General features: G+C 41.7%; 1 protein-coding gene, 1 non-coding gene and 1 pseudogene across 5 annotated transcripts in view; 2 read left to right on the forward strand and 1 right to left on the reverse strand.

Annotated features, from left to right (window-relative positions):
- Positions 1-17,239, reverse strand: part of CSNK1G1 (casein kinase 1 gamma 1) — a 224,844-nt gene that overhangs the window by 202,876 nt on the left and 4,729 nt on the right. The window lies entirely within an intron of this gene.
- Positions 5,431-6,188, forward strand: LOC128588315 (60S ribosomal protein L10-like; annotated as a pseudogene). Its single transcript, XR_008380749.1, has one exon. The product of XR_008380749.1 is annotated as a 60S ribosomal protein L10-like (transcript).
- Positions 16,956-17,057, forward strand: LOC128589387 (U6 spliceosomal RNA). The gene has a single exon (XR_008380979.1). It is a non-coding gene; the product is annotated as a U6 spliceosomal RNA (small nuclear RNA).

Raw genomic sequence — 17,239 nt, forward strand, 5'->3', positions numbered from 1 at the left:
ATAAAAATGGATGAAACTGGTTAAGAGCAAGATCTGGGATTTACTATACAAAAAAGTTTGAAGGGGGAAAAAAAAATAGAGCTAGGTTTCCAATTCTAGAAATACAAAAGAATATCCAAACAACCCATCTACTAAAAACTGAAAATGTTGAATTAAAAGCAGCAATTCATCCTCACTACTCAGGAGGCTAAAACAGGAGGATCACTTGAGCACAGGTGTTTAATACCAACCTGAAAACACTGAGATCCCACCACCCACCCCCCAAAAAAGCAAGAGAATACAAGCAACAATTTAGGTATTTTTCAGTTCCAAAATTTTTTTCTTTTTGAGACATCGTCTCAATCTGCTGTCCAGGCTAGAGTGCTAGGGCATCAGCCTATCTTACAGCAACCTCAAACTTCTGGTTCAAGCAATTTTCCTGTCTCAGCCTCCTCAGTAACTGGAACTATAGGTTGCAGGTGCCACCATGCCCAGCTAATTTTTCTATTTTTAGTAGAGACAGGGTCTTATTCTTGTTCAGGCTGGTCCCAAATTCCTGAGCTAAAGCGATCCTCCTGCTGGGCCTCCCAGAGTACTAGAATTATAGGTGTGAGTCACTGTGGCACAGTCAATTCTAAAAGTTTTAATTGATTCTTTCTTACATCATCTTTTCAATATTTTCACATTTGTCTTTAAATTCTTAAATTTACTTATAACTGTTTCCAAGCCCTTCTATAGTATCCTATCCCTGTCACCTCAGTATTTCTAGGTCTATTTCTTTCTTTTTTTTTTTTCTTGAGACAAAGTCTCCCTGTCTCTTCAGAGATGTCATCAGAGCTCACTGCAACCTCCAATTCCTGGCCTCAAGCAATTCTTCTGCCTCAGCCTCCTGAGTAGCTTGGACTAGAGGTGTGCACCACCAGGCTCACCTGATTTTTCTTTTTCTAATTACTTTTTTTTTTTTTTTGGTAGAGACAGAGTCTCACTCTACCACCCTTGGTCACAGGATGGGTGATGTCACAGGACTCACAGCAACCACAGGCGTTCTGCCACAACGCCCGGCTATTTTTTGGCTGCAGTTCAGCCAGGGCTGGGTTTGAACCCGCCACCCTCAGTATATGGGGCCGGCGCCCCACTCACTGAGCCACAGGCGCCACCCTGATTTTTCTATTTTTTGTAGAGATGGGGTCTTGCTTTTGTTTAGGCTAGACTCAAACCCCTAACCTCAAGCAATCCTCCCTCCCCCAACTCTAAGAAAGCAAGGATTCTAAGTGTGAGCCTACCAAGCCAGGTCCATTTCTAATGATTGAGTTTTCTTTTAGTTATGTGTCTCATTTTCTTACTCATTTGCATACCAAATTAACACAAAATTCAGGATAATGGTGACCTAGAATAACAGAAAAAGGAAAGGCCATACAGAGCCTTTTAAGGTACTAGTAGTGTTCTATTTCTTGAGTGATGGGTATGCAGTCATTTACTTTTGGTCTCTAAATAATACATAACTTTTTGTATGTAATGTAGTTCTTGAAAAATATTATACAAATTAAATTGAATGCTTTCAAAAGATTAAGTAAGAAAACTTAAAACAAGGGTGGGGTCACCAAAAATACCAAAAAAAAAACACCACACAAATAAGCTGGCAAAAAAAAACAGCCAGATCAGCTTCTACAGAACTCTGAAATTTAGTCAGACAGTTATAAAAACAAGTGGAAGACTTATCAAAGAAAGCCGCCTGGGCTTGGTGCCTGTAGCTCAGCGGCTACAGCGCCAGCTACATACACTGGGGCTGGAGAGTTCGAACCCAGCCCGGGCTTGCCAAACAACAATGACAACTACAACCAAAAAATAGCCAGGTGTTGTGCTGGGCGCCTGTAGTCCCAGCTGCTTGGGAGGCTGAGGCAAGAGAATTGCTTAAGCCTAAGAGTTTGACGTTGCTATGAGCTGTGATGCCACAGCACTCTTACCAAGGACTTAGTGAGACTGTCTTAAAAAAAAAAAGGCTCAGCACCCATTGCACAGTGGTTACGGCACCAGCCACATACATTAAGGCTGGGGGGTTCGAACCTGGCCGGGAACAGCTAAACAACAATGACAACTGCAACAAAAAATAGCCAGACATTGTGGCAGGCGCCTGTAGTCCCAGCTACTTGGAGGCTGAAGCAAGAGAATTGCTTAAGCCCAAGAGTCTGAAGTTGCCGTGAGCTGTGACGTCACAGCACTCTACCCAGGATGACATAGTGGGATCCTGTCTCAAAAAAAAATAAAGCTGCTGCTGCACTGACTTAAAAAGGTAGTGTAGGGATACTGGGGTCTTTTTGGTGTTTTTTTTTTTCTTTTTGAGACACAGTCTCACTTTGTCGCCCTTGATAGAGTACTGTACTGTCATTGCTCACAGCAACCTCCAACTCTTGGGTTTAAGCAATTATCTTGCCTCAGCCTCCCAAATACCTGGGACTACAGGCACCAACCACAACGCTTGGCTATTTTTAGAGATGGGGGTCTCGCTCTTGCTTAGGTTGGTCTCCAACCCATGAACTCAGAAAATCTACTCACCTTGGCCTCCCAGAGTGCTAGGATTACAGGTGTGAGCCATCATGCCCAATGGTAGTGTAGGGTTGTTAATTGCCTGCCTACCATCCCCCACTCCCCAGATCAACAGCAACCATGGTTCACCATCCTGGTGCAGGATGATCATATTGCACACAGAGCAAATCTCAGTTTCAAAAACTGTCATAGTTCAGTGTTTTCAATCCTTCTTATCTCCTGGCACAGTTGAACTTCAATGACCACACATGACAAAGAATACAGATTCTACAGAAATAGTGTTTTTCTTTTTTTGCAGATTTTAGGCCAGGGCTGGATTTGAACCCGCCAACTCCAGCATATGGGGCTGGCGCCCTACTCCTTGCACCCTACTCCTTTGAGCCACAGGTGCCACCCTCTGCAGAAATAGTTTTATAATCACATTAAACAAACAAAAAATAAGCAAAAATAATACATGGTAATCATCAACAATAATCCCTGGAGAAAGAGAATTCTGACTTCTAGAGTTGCCCACATTATGATGTTAAAGACGTCTATTTTTCAAACAAAAATTACTGAGGCATATAAGGAAACAAATTATGATCCGTGCATAGGAGAAAAGAAAGGAATAGAAACTGTCCCTGAGAGCACCAAGGCAAGAACTTATGAGACAGAGACTTTTTTTTTTTTGAGACCGAGTCTCACTTTCTTACCCCTAGTAGAATGCTGTGATATCACAGCTCATAGCAACCTTCAAGTCTTGGGCTCAAGCAATCCTCTTCCCTCAGCCTCCCACCTCGCTGGGACTATAGGCACCTGCCACAACACCTATTCGTTTAGAGATGGGGAGGTCTCACACTTGCTCAGGCTGGTCTTGAACTGGGGAGCCTCAAGTTCTCTACCTGCCTCTGCCTTTCAGAGTGCTAGGTTTATAGGAGTGAGCCACCATAATAGGCCCCGGGCTTTTTTTTTTTTTTTTTTTTTGAGACAAGAGTCCAAAGCTGTCGCCCTGGATAAAGTGCTTTGGCATTACAGCTCACAGCAACCTCCAGCTCTTGGGCTTAAGTGATTCTCTTGCCTCAGCCTCCCAAGTAGCTGGGACTACAGGCACCTACCACAACACCCAGCTATTTTGTTGTTGTAGTTGTCATTGTTGTTTGGCAGGCCCGGGCTGGATGTGAACAGGCCAGCTCCAGTGTATGTGGCTGGTGCCCTAGCTGCTGAACTATAGGCGCTGAGCCAACTTTTTTTTTTTTAAGATAATTACCTTAGGGTGGGGCGCAGTGGTTCATGCCTATAATCCTAGCACTCTTGAGAGGCCCAGGCAGGTGGATTGCTTGAGCTCAGGAATTCAAAACCTGCCTGAGTAAAAGTGAGACCCTGTCTCTAAAAACAGCTAGGTGTTATGGCAGGCACCTCTACTCCCAGCTACTTGGGAACCTGAGACAAGAGGATTGTTTGAGCCCGAAAGTTTGAGGTTGCTGTGAGCTACGATGCCACAGCACTCTACCGAAGGTGACGAAGTGAGACTCTGTCTCGGAAAAAAAAACAAAACAACACTCAACTAGCTAATAGAAACCATGGACAAACTAAAGAGAATTAAGAAAACAATGTCTCACCAGATAGAAAATATCCATAAAGAAATCACAATTATAAAAAGGAAGGAAACACAAATTCTGGAGCTAAAAAGTCTAACAACAAATAAAAAAACAACTAAAAGGGTCAGGCACGGTGGCTCACGCCTGTAATCCCAACACTCTGAGAGGCCAAGGTGAGTAGATTGTCTGAGCTCATAGGCTGGAAATCAGCCTGAGCAAAAGCAAGACCCCATCTCTAAAAATAGCTGGGCGCTGTGGTGGGCAACTGTAGGTCGAGCTACTCCAGAGGCTGACGCAAGAGAATTGCTTGAACCCATGAGCTTGCTGTGAGCTGTGACATCACAGCACTCTACTGAGGGTGACAAAGTAAAACTGCCCCCCCCCCAAAAAAAAAAACTAACTAAAGAGGTTCAACAGCAAATCTGGGCAGGAAGAAAAATAAATCAGCATACCTGAACATACCAAGTATATTATAGATTGAAGATCAGAAAGAGAAAAGAATAAAGAAAAATGAACATAGCCAAAGGAACCTGCAAGACATCATCAATTGTACCACCATACACATAATGGAAATTTAAGAGGGAAAAGAAAGGGGTAGAAAGAAGAATTCAAGAAATAATGCTTCAGACTTCCTAAATTTGATGAAAAATATAAATTCACACATCCAAGCATCTCTAATAAATTTAAGAGCATAAACTAAATAAGGTCAATACCAAGACATATTACAGACAAACTGATGAAACACAAGGCGAAAAAAATCTTCAAAGAAGCAAAAGAGAACAAGGGAGACTTCATAGGATTAAGAGTCAATTTCTCGAAATCATACAGGCCAGAGGCAGCAGGATGACATTTAAAATGCTGAAAGAGATGTTGAAGAGAGGTGACTGACTACACCAAAATGGTAAAATAGAAGACAACCTGCTCAGATTATAACAAGAATTCTGCACTCATCCACAGTTCAAAGTCTCTCAGCAAAAGATCCAGGATTCTGGTGGCGCCTATGGCTCTGAGTAGGGTGCCGGCCTGATATACTGAGAGTGGTGGGTTCGAACCCAGCCCCAGCCAAACTGCAACAAAAAAATAGGTGGGCGTTGTGGTGGGCACCTGTAGTCCCAGCTACTTGGGAGGCTGAGGCAAGAGAATCACTTAAGCCCAAGAGTCTGAGGCTGCTGTGAGCTGTGACGCCATGGCACTCTACTGAGGTAAACCAAGTGAGGCTCTTGTCTCTTAAAAAAAAAAGAAGCAACAAAAAAATAGCCAGGCGTTGTGGTGGGCACCTGTGGTCACAGCTACTCGGGAGGCTGAGGCAAGAGAATCACCTAAGCCCTCTTTACCTTCGGTGCGGTCAGGGCGACTTCGAGCTCGCCACTGAAGACCCTGGTGTTGCCATGGGCCATCACCCTGCCCGGTGTTACCGGTATTGTAAGAACAAGCCATACCCCAAGTCTCGTTTCTGCCGAGGTGTCCCTGATGCCAAGTTCGCATCTTTGACCTGGGGCGGAAGAAGGCAAAAGTGGATGAGTTCCCACTTTGTGGCCACATGGTGTCAGATGAATACGAGCAGCTCTCCTCTGAAGCCCTGGAAGCTGCTCGTATTTGTGCCAACAAGTACATGGTGAAAAGTCGTGGAAAAGATGGCTTTCATATCCGAGTGTGGCTTCACCCCTTCCATGTTATCCACATCAATAAGATGTTGTCCTGTGCTGGAGCTGACAGGCTCCAGACAGGTATGCGTGGTGCCTTTGGAAAGCCCCAGGGCACTGTGGCCAGGGTTCACATTGGCCAAGTCATCATGTCCATCCGCACCAAACTACAGAACAAGGAGCATGTGATTGAGGCCCTTTGCAAGGCCAAGTTCAAGTTCCCTGGCCGTCAGAAGATTCACATCTCCAAGAAATGGGGTTTTACGAAGTTTTAACTCAGATAAATTTGAAGACGTGGTGGCTGAAAAGCAACTCATCCCAGACGGCTATGGGGTCAAATACATCCCCAATCGTGGCCCCCTGGACAAGTGGCGGGCCCTGCACTCGTGAGGACTTAACATTGTGTTGCCTATCAATTGTGCCTACCAATAATAAATCCTACTTCCTGTCCAAAAAAAAAAAGAATCACCTAAGCCCAACAGCTGGAGGTTTCTGCGAGCTGTGATGGTATAGCACTCTATGGAGGGCAACAAAGTGAGACTCTGTCTCTAAAAAAAAACTATGACTGTTCCATCCCTGAGATTCTGAATTCAGGTGATCCCAGGAAAAGTTCTCCAAGTGATTCTAATGAGTACTAAGAGTTGAGACCAACTACTTTAATCTAATCTCCATCAGAATTATGAATACTCAATGGTTTTCTCCTCTCTAAATTCCTGTAAGATTCACAGATTACATCATCCAGTTTGTACTTCATTATATATCCAATTGTGTTACTATCTACCTGTTACCCTTTTTCTCCATCCTAATCAGTGAAGATATAGACCACATATTCAATTTCTATATTCCTGCAGTACTAGTATGGTGATGAATACACAGGAGAAACTCTGTAATTATTTCTCCATTAATTCTGGGTTCAAATTAGAATTCAGAACCTTAAAATATTTCTAATGTACCCAATTCAGCAAACTATATTCTCTTTTTTTAAAGTTCTGCAACAAACTCATTTTGTTATGGTGAGACCCCTTTCTTCTCCAATAAATATATTAGAAAGAAAAATATTAGTGTATAAAAATGCAATGCACAATAACAAAATGAGTAATAGTATCCTAAGTGACTTCACATTTGCTTCCTTAGAACAAATAGCCTTTTCTAAATCCATTAAAGATTGTTTCAAAACAGTTAAAATAGAATCAAAGCATACATATTCAAAGATGCTAAAGCTCTGAATAGTTGTATGATTTGTTTCCTCAACAGATGTGCATCCTTCAACCTCTGAATTCACCAGATGCATATTAAATTAATCTGTACTTTTTAGTTTTTATGTAACACTTCACTCTAGTTTTATAAATACATCACCACATGAAAGCAGAATTCCATTATTGCTTTATGGCATTAAATATTAACAGATTATCTCCACTGTGCAAAAAAAATAATAATAATAATACATTGAGATTCATTTCAGTGCAGCCAAATGTGTACTCAGTAAATACAGGCTATAATGACTTCAGCATTATTTTTAAATTGGCCGATTTTTATCTTGAATGTAAAATAATAAATTTGCTGATAACTAAAAATCCAGTGACATCTGGTACCTGTAAGAAATGCACACTAACTCACTCAACACTTCAGACATAAACTAGGAATTTAACCAAATGTTTAAATTCTAAGAAACATTGTAACTCTTTGATAGTCCCTTAAATTTCTTGGGACAGGCAGGGTGAATCAACCCTGTAATCCTAGCACTTTAGGAGGCCAAAGCAGGAGGACAGGTTGAGGCTAGGAGTTTGTTTTTTTGTTGTTGTTTTTGTTTATTTTTTGAGGCTAGGAATTGAACCAGCCTGAGCAAGAGCAAGACTCCATCTCTACAAAAAACAGAAAAATTAGCCAAGTGTGGTAGTACAGGCCTATAGCTATAGTTACTTGGGAGGCTGAGGCAGGAGGATCACTTGAGCCTAGGAGTTTGAGGCTGCAGTGAGCTATGATCACACCACTACACTCTAGCCCAGGCAAAAGAGCAAGGTCCTATCTCAAGCAAAATAAATAAATGATTAATTAATTTAATTTCCTGGAAATTTTACTTCTTTTTTTTTGTAGAGACAGGGTCTCACTTTATGGCCCTCGGTAGAGTGCCGTGGCCTCACACAGCTCACAGCAACCTCCAACTCCTGGGCTTAAGTGATTCTCTTGCCTCAGCCTCCCGAGTAGCTGGGACTACAGGCGCCCGCCACAACGCCCGGCTAGGAAATTTTATTTCTTATAAAACCATACCTTCTTCACTAACTAAAAAGAAAGAATTAGTGTAATTATATCAGAAATAAGACTGATTGGGAGTTAGGACACCTGAGTTCCAGTTTGACTCATTTAGTAGCTATACAATCTTTCTTTTTTTTCTTTGAGACAGTCGCACTCTGTACCCTAGGTAGAGTGTCACAGTGTCATAGCTCACAGCAACCTCCAACTCTTGGGTTCAAGTGATTGTCTTGCCTCAGCCTTCCCAGTAGCTGGGACTACAGGTGCTCACCACAACGCCCAGCTATTTTTAGACACGAGGTCTTGAATTCCTGAGCTCAGGAGATCCACCTGCCTCAGCCTTCCAAAGTGCTAAAATTATAGGTGTGAGCCACCTTGCCCAGCAAGTTTTTCTATTTTTAGTATAGGCAGAGTAGGGTCTCACTCTTGCTCAGGCTGTTCTCAAACTCCTGAGCTCGGTTAATCCACCAGCCTCAGCCTTCCAGAGTGCTAGGATTACAGTCATAAACCACCACGCCCAGCCAGCTATATAATCTTGAACAAGTCGTTAGCCTCTCTGCATGTAAGTAGCCTCAGTTGTAAAATGAGTGTCTAATTAGCCCATCTCAATGTTTTCTTTTAGCCTTATGATTTCTTGATTATGAAATTCAAGAAAACACAAGCATTAACCAGATGGATCCCATTAAAGACAAAGTGAGCTTGCATACTGATTGATTTGGAAAGCCTCTATCCCTGGAAAATTTAAGTGCTTTCACAAGATAGTTCCTTGGGTCTATTATTTTGTTATTGTTGTTGTTACAGAGTCTCACTATGTCGCCCTTGGTAGAGTGCCGTGGCATCACAGCTCACAGCACCCTCAAACTCTTGGGCTTAAGTGATTCTCTTGCCTCAGCCTCCCAGGTAGCTAGAACTACAGGTGCCTGCCACAACACCTGGCTATTTTTTGTTGCAGTTGTCATTGTTGTTTTTAACTGGCTTGGGCTGGGTTTGAACCCGCCACCCTCAGTGTATGTGGCGTCAGTGTATGTGGGTCTATTATTTAACTAGGTGAAAGGAAACAAAACCCACCAAATACAGAGTTATTAAACAACTCTTGCACAATGCCCTAGATGACCAGAGTATTTGGATGCCACAATACCAACTAAGGTTAAGATGCTTTGAATTCGCGCCGGCCCCATATGCCGAGGGTGGCGGGTTCAAACCCAGCCCCGGCCAAACTGCAACAAAAAAATAGCCGGGCGTTGCGGCGGGCGCCTGTAGTCCCAGCTGCTCGGGAGGCTGAGGCAAGAGAATCGCGTAAGCCCAAGAGTTAGAGGTTGCTGTGAGCTGTGATGCCATAGCACTCTACCTGAGGGCGGTACAGTGAGACTCTGTCTCTACAAAAAAAAAAATAAAAAAAAATTAAAAAAAAAAGATGCTTTGAATTCTAGGTAACAATTAGAACTGAGACTAAGAGAGAATGTATCAGTCAGCATACTATTATTTAGAGAATTGAGATTCTCAGCCCCAGTCAGAATCAGAAATAATCAGGCAGCTATCACAGTACCTATAGTACCTCTTTCTACTCAATCTTGGGCAATTCAAGCTTCTGGATAGTTTCAACAAGTGTAATAGGAAGAAGCAAACATGGGAGATGGTCGTCAAAATATCTGCATAGCTAAAGCCCTTCACAACAAGAAGCAGCAAGTGGCAAAGACTCTTATCTTTAGTGACAGTTCAAAAATTCTGAACTTAGATCTCCTGTCAAGTCCCTTTACCATCTGCAACTGTCACATGACAGCACAATTAACTCACACTTCCTAAGGCTCCAATATGTAAATCAAACAAAAAATTAAGCACTTGTCAATTAACACCTAATAACCTAATAATCTTTTTGAAAAGGAAAACCAAACAAACAATGGTTCTTTTTTATTTCTTTTTGGAGAGAGAGTCAGTCTCACTTTGTCCCCCTCGGTACCCACTGCACTGTATTTCTTCTTCAATGAAGCGTTCAAGTCTAATGCTCATTTTTACAGTTGATCTTAGCCAAAAGGCCGAGAAGCGATATATTGCTCATTTTTAAATTGAGTTGTTTTCTTTTGTTGAGTTTTAAGTGATAACTGTATATTTGTATTTTAAGGATTTGGGTACAATCTTTTTTTTTTTTTTTTTTTTTTTTTTGAGACAGTCTCAACCTGTCCCCCTGGGTAGTGCCATAATGTCATAGCTCATAGCAACCTCCAACTCAGGATCAAACAATCCTCTTGCCTCAGTTTTTTTTCTATTTTTAGTAGAGAAAAGGTCTCACTTTTGCACAGGCTGGTCTCAAACTCATGAGCTCAAGCGATCCACCCATCTCAGCCTCCCAGAGTGCTAGGGATTTGGGTACAAATCTTTTTTTAAATTTTTCTTTTTTTAAGAACTGGTCTCGATCTTTTTCCCAGCCTGGAGTTATACAGTCATACCTCACTGTAACCTGGAAATCCTGAGCTCAGGCTCCCAAGTAGCTGAGTTCGCAGGTGCATGCCACCATGCCTGGCTAACTTATGTTTAGCAGAGATAAGAGTCTTGCTGTGTTACTCAAGCTGGTCTTAAACTTCAGGCCTCAAGTGATTCTCCTGACTTGGCTTCTCAAAGTGCTGGGGTTACAAGCATGAACCACTCCACCCAATCACAAATGCTTTTTGCGGATATTTTCTTTTCTTTTCTTTTCTTTTTTTTTGAGACAGAATCTCACCTTGTTGCCCTTGGCAGAGTACCATGGCATCACAGTTTACAGCAACCTCAAACTCTTAGGCTCAAGTGATTCTCTTGCCTCAGTCTCCCAAGTAGCTGGGATTACAGGCACCTGCCACAATGCCTGGCTATTTTTAGACACAGGGTCTGGCCCTTGCTCAGGCTAGTCTTGAACTCCTGAGCTCAAGCAATCCACCCACCTCAGTTTCCCAGAATGCTAGGCTTGCAAGCATGAGCCACGGTGCCCAGCCCCAATTTTGGATATTTTCTTCCATCCTACTGCTTGTCTCTTTATTCTCTTCACAGTGTCTTTCATAGTACAAAAGTTTTTGTTTTTGTTACTCTAGTCCAGGCTAGAGTGCAGTGGCCACATCACAGTTTACTTTAACTTCAAACTCCTGGATTCAAGTGGTCCTCCCTCCTTAGCCTCCCCAAGTGCTAAGCTACCATGAGTAGCCCCCAAATTTTTAATTTTAAAAAAGTACAACTTGCCAATTTTTTCTTCCATGAACAGTGCCTTTTGTGGTATATCTAAAAACTCATTGCCCTGAACAATTACATACCCACAAAAAGAAACATTTAAATTTGGGGATAGGGACGTGTGGTTAAGCTCTTACCTAATGGGTACGATGTAGGGGTATATAGCACACCTCGTGGATGAAAGGATCGACTACAACTTGGACTTTAACAAATGAAAATAATATAAACATAATTTTTTTTTTTTTTTTTTTGTAGAGACAGAGTCTCACTGTACCGCCCTCGGTAGAGTGCCGTGGCGTCACATGGCTCACAGCAACCTCTTTAACTCTTGGGCTTACGCAATTCTCTTGCCTCAGCCTCCCAAGCAGCTGGGACTACAGGCGCCCGCCACAACACCCGGCTATTTTTTTTTTTTTGTTGTTGCAGTTTGGCCGGGGCTGGGTTTGAACCCGCCACCCTCGGCATATGGGACCGGCGCCCTACTCACTGAGCCACAGGCACCGCCAATATAAACCTAATTGTATGTACCCTTATATTAATCTGAAATAAAAAATAAATAAATAAAAACTCATTGCCAGATGTTAGGTCACCTAGATTTTCCCGTTACCTTTGAAAATGTTTATAGTTTTGCATTTTACATTTAGGCCTAAGATCCATTATAAGTCAATTTTGGTGAAAAGTGTAAGTATTATGTCTATTATATTTTTGTACATGAATGACCAAGTATTTCATAAAAATTTTTTCTATTTTGCAAATGTTAATAAGGAATTTTTAAAAGAAACTAAAATGAATAAAATAGTTTGTTGGTGGGTTTTTTTTTTTTTTGAGACAGAGTCTCAAGCTGTCGCCCTGGGTCAAGAGCTGTGGCATCACAGCTCACAGCAACCTAGCAACCTCCAACTCCTGGGCTCAAGCGATTCTCCTGCCTCCACCTCCCAAGTAGCTGGTAGAGTACAGGTGCCCACCACAACACCCAGCTATTTTTTGGTTGCTGCCGTCATTGTTGTTTTACGGACCCGGGCTGGATTCGAACCCGCCAGCTCAGATGTATGTGGCTGGAGCTTTATGTTGGTGGTTTTTTAGAATGAGATTTTCTTAACATTTGTGAATATAATTAGAACCATTGTTCAGGGGTGGCTCATGCCTGTAATCCCAGCACTTGGGAGGCCGAGGTGGGTGGATTGCCTGAGCTCACAGGTTCAAGACCAGCCTGAGCTAGAGGCCTTATTTCGAAAAATAGCCAGATGTTGTGGCAGGTACCACAACAATAATCCCTGCTATTCGGGAGCCTGAGGCAAAAGAACCATTTGAGCCCAAGAATTTGAGGTTGCTATGAATATGATGCCACTGCACTTTCCTGAGGGCGACAAAGTGAGACTCTCTCTCAGCTCAGCGCCTGTAGCTCAGTGGCTAAGGCACCAGTCACATACACCAGAGCTGGTGGGTTTGAACCCAGCCTGGGCCTGCAAAACAACAACAATTACAACAAAAAAATAGCCAGGCGTTGTGGCGGGCACCTATAGTTCCAGCTACTTGGGAGGCTGAGGCAAGAGAATCACATAAGCCCAAGAGTTTGAGGTTGCTGTGAGCTGTGATGCCATAGTACTTTATGGAGGGTGATATAATGAGACTCTGTCTAAAAAGAAAAAATGCAGGCAGTCCAGGTGTTACGAATGACAGATTCCATACCTTGGTTCTTAAGCTGAATTTATATGTAAGTTGGAAGGGTTATGTTTACCTATTACTTGTAATAGTCTCTGTTCATAAGTTCAAGTTGTACATTAGTCAGATGTTTGTAGAGCAGGGACTTAATAGTTTCTATTCATAAGTGCAAATTGCATGTAAGTCACATGTTTGTATCTGTGGGGCTGCCTTTACATGGTAATAAGCATATAAAAGATGCCCAACCTTATATTATCATTAGGGAACCTCAAATTAAAACAAAACAACGAGAGCCTGGGCAAAGTTGCTCATGCCTTTAATCCTAGCACTCTGGGAGGCCGAAGTGGGTGGATCACCTGAGCTCAGGAGTTCAAGACCAGCCTGAGCAAGAATGAGATCTCATCCTTACTAAAAATAGAAAAACTAGCTTGGCATTGTAGTGTGTGCCCATAGTCACAGCTACTCAGGAGGCTGAGGCAAGATGATTGCTTGCGCCCAGGAGTACCAGGCTGCTGTGAGCTATGATGCCTCAGCACTCTAGCCAGGACAAAAGAGTAAGACTCTGTCTAAAAAAACAAAAAACAAACCGGGGCGGCGCCTGTGGCTCAAGGGGTAGGACGCCAGTCCCATATGCTGGAGGTGGCGGGTTCAAACGCAGCCCCGGCCAAAAACCAAAAAAAAAAAAAAAAAAAAAAGCCACTAGTGAGATACATACCTATGAGAAAATGGCCACAATACAAAAAATGCAGAGAAATATAAAAAAACTACAATACCAAATGCTGGTGAGCATGTAGATGGAAAGGAACTCTTGTTCATTGCTAGTAGGAATGCAAAATGATACAGCCACTTCAAAAGAAAGTATGGCAGTTCCTTAACAAATTAAACATTCTTACCACATGATCTAGCTATCAATACTCGTAAGGATTTACCCAAAGGAGTTGAAAACTTAAACGCCCATAGAAAAACCTGCATATGTATGTTTATAGCAGCCTTATTCATAACTGCCAAAACCTGAACCAACCAAGATGTCTTTCAACAGATGGAGATGAACTGTAATAAATATATACAATAGAAAATTATTCAACAATAAAAAGAAATAAGCTATTAAGCCATAAAGACATGGAAGAACCTTAAATTCATATTGTCAAGTGAAAGAACCCAGTGTTAAAATGCTACATATTATGTGATTCCAACTATATGACATTTTGGAAAAAGTAAAATTAAGGAAGGACAGGAGAGATGAATATAAAAAAGCACATAGGTGACTGGGTACAGTGGAGACTTTACATCTTTCATATTAACCTGGATTGAGGTGGAACACATTCTTTTTAGTAGAGTATCACAAGAATGGAGAAGCAAGAATCCAAAGTAGATAATATAAAGGTAGAAGACAAGAAATGAGGGACAAGGAAGAGGGGAGGAGAAAGGGAGAGTGGGAGAGGTCACAGTGTATGCCACACCTCTTGGGGGCAGGACACTATTATAAGAGGGACTATACCTGACAAATGCAATCAGTGTAACCTAATTCTTTGTACCCTCAATGAATCCCAAACAAACAAACAAAAACACACACTAGGGGATACACAATCTCAAAGTGTAGATAATGCCACTGTAACCTACTGAAATTCTAACGAAGTGCAAATAAAATTAAGACATTTTAATTCCTTTGCCTTTTTCCTGACATTGATCATTTCCGTGCTCAATGGCACATACTTTAGAGAGTAACCACTAGGAAATGAAAATGTTCTAAGCTGGGAAGCTGTTTGACTACAGCTGTGATTAGCAATTTATCTTAAAGAAAGCTAGTGATTACCATGAACGCTAGACCACCAAAAAAAAAAAAAAAAAGGAAAGAAAGAAAAAAAACATTTTCACATCATTCATCATGCCCAACAAATTAAAATGTACTTTAAAACATGTCAAGAAAGATGTAAACATGTGATACTTTCATTCGGAGGCCCAAAAGTCCTCAGTGTCCCTTATTCATTAGGCTAAGAAGTTAGAATGCACAAGCAACAGAAATCAATGTCAGTCCAATGCTATCATGCCCTGGAAAATGTATGTGGCATTTTGATGATGGTATCAAGCAGTAGCATTTTGCCAGGATTCCCCAGCACCTACGCTTACCCCTCTTTGGTGGCAAGAGCAAGGGCTACCTATCCACCCAGATTCTCTGCCAAAAACAAAATCAAAGAGAATATCCCTTTTCCAGTATGTCCCTAACTCCATTACCACAAGTGAAAGATTATTAAAAGACCATTCTAACCAGATGCAGTGGCTCACGCCTATTAATCCTAATCCTAGTACTTTGGGAGGACAAGGTAGGAAGATCACTCCAAGAGTCTGAGACCAAGCTACGCAATAACGAGACCTCTATCTCTACAAAACAGAAAAATTAGCTGGGTGTAGTGACACATGCCTGTAGTTCAAGCTATGTGAGAGACTGAGGCAGGAGGATCACTTAAGCCCAGGAATTTGAGGTTGCAGTGAGCTATGATCACACCGCTGCGCTCTAGCCTGGGCAAACAGCAAGACTTTGTCTCCAGCTCGGCACCTGTGGCTCAAGCGGCTAAGGCACCAGCCACATACACCTGAGCTGGCAGGTTCGAATCCAGCCCAGGCCGACCAAACAACACTGACGGGTGCAACCAAAAAATCGTGGCAGGCTCCGGTAGTCCCAGCTACTTGGGAGGCTGAGGCAAAAGACTTGCTAGAGCCCAGGAGTTGGAGGTTCCTGTGAGCTGTGATGCTACAGCACTCTATCCAGGGCAACAGCTTGAGGCTCTGTCTCAAAAAAAAAAAAAGACTTTGTCTCCAAAAAAAAAAAAAGGAACAATTCCCATCCTTGCCTATAACTATTCTTCCCACTACTTAGCTTCCAGGTGAGGGACAGAGTAAAATGGTCCATCTGTCTTTCTACCTCACTAGAACATTTCTATTATAGACAAAACATGGCTCTCTTGTATCGAGATAGCTCTCTCTTTAGGCCATTTCTGAGACACCACACTAAAGCTACTTCACAGTTTCTCAAACACGCCAGCATCTTTCTAGTCCATGCTAAGTTATAAGTTATGTTTATTCCACAGTTCAGTAAACCCAAAAGTATGCTCCTAGGGATTTATTAAAATCCAAAATGAAAAGTGCCGAGTACATGCACATATTTAGGTGAAAACTAAGCAACAGGCATAGAGGTAAGGCAAAACCCACTACTAAGAAAGCAAATTTAAGTAGGCTTACACTAAATTAAAAATCCTCAGCAGAAGGATTCTGGTTTTAAGACATAAAGTAAATAAACATTTATTTTAACATCCCCATATCCATTTTTAGAAATTTCCACCAGCAAGTGAATTGTGCTAAATAATGACAAAAATGATCAAGTGCATGATGACAATTAAAGATACAATGATGCTACATAATGTTCAGAGTTTGAAGAAAGTTAAAAATTACCTTTAACCAACTGTCTATCATCCTATAAAAAATCAAGTTCTTTATATGTTTACTGATAGAGCTAACATTATATAACCTAAATCTCCTGAGGATTTTCATTTTTGAAAAATAATCTGATGAAGGCAAAGCCATAAAACGGGTAGGGAAAGAAAGAATCTGAAACAGATGGCATCTTATTTTTTTTCCTGAGTCCATCCTGAACACAATCCCAATAATATCAAAATCCAATTTAGCTCTTCAAATAAGTAATCTCCAAAACTCAAAATGATAATTCTGAAGTAAATTCATTCTTTTTTTCCCTCCCAGCTCCTGAATGTTTCTATGTTAAGCAGGAATAAGTAGAGATAAGATGTTAAAAAGAGAAAAAATACTACCATTCATGCTCGACGCCCATAGCTCAGCGATTGGAGCACCAGCCACATGCACCAGGGCTGGTGGTTTCAAACCTGACCCCAGGCCTCCTTACACAACAATAACAGCAACAACAACAGCCAGGCATTGTGGCAGGCACTTATAGTCCCAGCTACTTGGGAGGCTGAGGCAAGAGAATCGCGTAAGCCCAAAAGTCTGAGGTTACTGTGAGCTGTGATGACACAGCACTCTTCCGAGGATGATATAGTGAGACTGTCTCAAAAAAAAAAAAAAAAAAAAATTGTCCTCGCTTCAACAGCATATATACTAAAATTGAACGATACAGAGAAAATTAGCATGGCTCCTGCGCAAGGATGACACGCAAATTCGTGAAGCGTTCCATATTTTATGTTCACAGTTATGATTTAGTAAAAAAAATAAAAATAAAGAGTAATAGAAAACCAAAAAAAAAAAAAAATTATCATCCCACAGATTAAAAAGTTGTGTCAGGAAAATCTACTTCCACCTAACTAAAGCCACTGAAGCACTTTCTATCAAAACTGATATTAAAATCTCTCTGTGACATCAGCC

The sequence above is a fragment of the Nycticebus coucang genome, chromosome 6 (assembly GCF_027406575.1).
Source record: "Nycticebus coucang isolate mNycCou1 chromosome 6, mNycCou1.pri, whole genome shotgun sequence".
NCBI classification, from domain to species: Eukaryota; Metazoa; Chordata; class Mammalia; order Primates; family Lorisidae; genus Nycticebus; species Nycticebus coucang.